A 2,778-nucleotide genomic window follows, 5' to 3' on the forward strand; every position below is an offset into this window, starting at 1 on the left:
GTCGTCAGGAGCAACACTCTAAAATTGCATCAAGAACGAACCACACTCAAGAAATTTTTTTAGAAAAGATGTCGAAACTTGTGAGTGAGGTGAGTCAGGCTGTTTAAGAGATGGTGAACTCTCAATCCATTGCCAAGATAGAAGCTCACGAAAAGGAGCCATCTCCCATCTATTGGCCTCCACAATAGCAAGATGAAGAGGAGCCATCTTCAATCTACTCGCCTCCACAACAACAATACCAAGAGGAGCCACCTCCTCTCTCAAATGCTGACTTTCAAATAAAGTGATGAAGGTTATTAGCGAAATGAAGGAAGCTAATCAGATTATGGAGTCGCAACATGTGCACTATACCCCTCAATTCTTTGCCAAGATAGACGCCAAGATGGAAGCTCATGTTGAACAAATCATCAACCACCTCAATAGGATGGAAGAAGAAGAGTTTCAAAGTCAGTCGGTGGCCAATCTTGATGGACACTACATGGAGGAAGAAAGTACTTGTCATGAGCAAGCTATCACCACACTGAGGAGTGGAAAGGTGGTTGAAAACCACATGGAAGAAAGGCAGGAGGAGCAAATTGAGGTCCCACAGGATCTACATCGGGGAAAAAGCAAGGAAGCGAGTACTGAGGCTTCTTCACCACCAACTCTTATTCCCAAGATGCCATATGAGCCCCAAGCCCCTGTTCCAGGTAATCTGAAATCTTCATTTTTTGGGACAGATGACATTATCCCGGTTATTATTTCTTATGACTTACCAAGTGGCCAGGAGGGTAGTCTGGTAGGGCTGTTAGACGAGCAAAAAGAGACCATCGAGGTAGAAAAATTCCCCAAGTATTCTCCTTTTCGGATGAGAAATTGTTTGGGAATACTTAGAGGGATCTACCTCGATATGTTGACATTTGGAATTGCCAATTTGTGGGTAAAATTTATTCTCTTTGGTCCAAGAGAAGAAAAGATTGGTGCTTCAAATTTAAACTTAAGGGCCAGAGAATACTGTGCGAATCAAGGATGTGGATTCCATTGACTAGGCAGATTCCATATATTTTGACTAGATGAGTCAATTTCATAGGATCGAGTGCAGGCCCTGTGTACTTGAACCTCACTTCACTAGGGTACATGATCTCTATCCAGGTTTATTTTATCCATTGTTGCTTCATTATTTGATTATATTTTTACAACAATGTGTGCACTTGATTGGTATTTGGTTGGAGTATCACTTTGTTTTGCAGGGACAAGTGTGCTTCAATTCAAGTTTGGGGGTGTGCAATGAGCCATGCTATTTCAAACAGTTCGTCTATCTCCAGGGTAAATTCTTTCCATATTATACACACACTGGGGACAATGTGTAATTTTAAGTTTGGGGGTATGGGGGACACTTCACACACACTTTGTTGATAAGCGCCAATGTTGCACATTCAAGCCCCTTAATTTACATATGTTAATTCCTTAGCATTGTTATTTGTTTTTTTTTTGTGTCTCAGGTCTCATTTGACAAACCATTGCAAATTGGGCTTAAAAGGACAACAAGTTGAGCATTCTGGATCTAGGATCGATCGCAGCACTCCTGGGATCGAGCGCAGGTACGATCGAGCGTCTACGACCAGGGATCGAGTACATGCTTGCGCTTTTGCGCACAATAGTTAAGCTCGAGGGCACAAGACCTCGGATCAAGCGCACTCGGGCGTGTACAACACGGCAATAATCCTTTTCCATCATGGACTTGGTTTTCAGTCTCCCAATTGGACTGGGAGACTGACCTCCGATTTTCTGAGGATTTCTAAGGTTTTAGGGTTTTCCAAATCCCTATAAATAGGGCTCTAAACATTGTAAATAGACACACTACTTTCTAGAGGCAAATTCAATAAAAATTGTCTTTGGAGCTTAGAGGATCATGAGCAGCTAAACCCAATTGTGGGGTATTGATGTAACCCTTTCCAAGCACCATGGTTTGATTGTATTTAATTTCTGGCTTTTCAATTTATGCATGTTGATTATATAACTCTGAGGATTGCTACAATTGATTTTTGTTCTTCATAGTAAATGCAATTGTTCTTTAATTTCAATTCAATATTAGTAAAATTCTCATCTTGTCTTAGAAATTATTTTACTATTATTGAACTCAAATCATTCTTATTTTCTGTGATTATAAGAATGATGGTTATACAATGGTTCTTAATTGGCATGCAATCAATAGGGTTAGATAGATCATACCTAGGAAAGACGGATCGTACTACACCCTAGTTTAGAGTAATTTAGATAGACGATCCGTGCCAACCGAAGATGGGTTATGCTATTCCATTGATTGTATGAAATTATTTTCATATGCTTTATTGTTTAAATTATAACATGCATAGAATAAATTGATATAATTAATTATGGTTAACCATTGCTGTGCAGATCATGGTGAAATCAATACCCTACTCTCTCTCATATATTCACTCCCTTTATTTCCATTTATTTTATGCACTTTACGTTCAAACACAACAAATCATTCTCTTTTTAATTAAGTTAATTTTAATCTTTCAAATTTTGATAATAAAACCCTGCAGTCCTTGAGGTTTGACACCCTTAATATAGTCGTATCCTACAAAGATTCGTCCTATTGCAAGTGGTTATTTTTAATTGATATTTTTGGTCACAAAAATACCACATCAATTTTTGGCACCGTTGCCAGGGACTGCTTAACAGTTTCATTATCTAAATTTAAGGATTGATTTTAGCTTAATAAATTATTTTTTTGTTGCTAATTTTAATCCTGTTTGTTTTTTAATTTTTTTT

Source organism: Corylus avellana, chromosome ca2 (assembly GCF_901000735.1).
Source record: "Corylus avellana chromosome ca2, CavTom2PMs-1.0".
Taxonomy (NCBI): domain Eukaryota; kingdom Viridiplantae; phylum Streptophyta; class Magnoliopsida; order Fagales; family Betulaceae; genus Corylus; species Corylus avellana.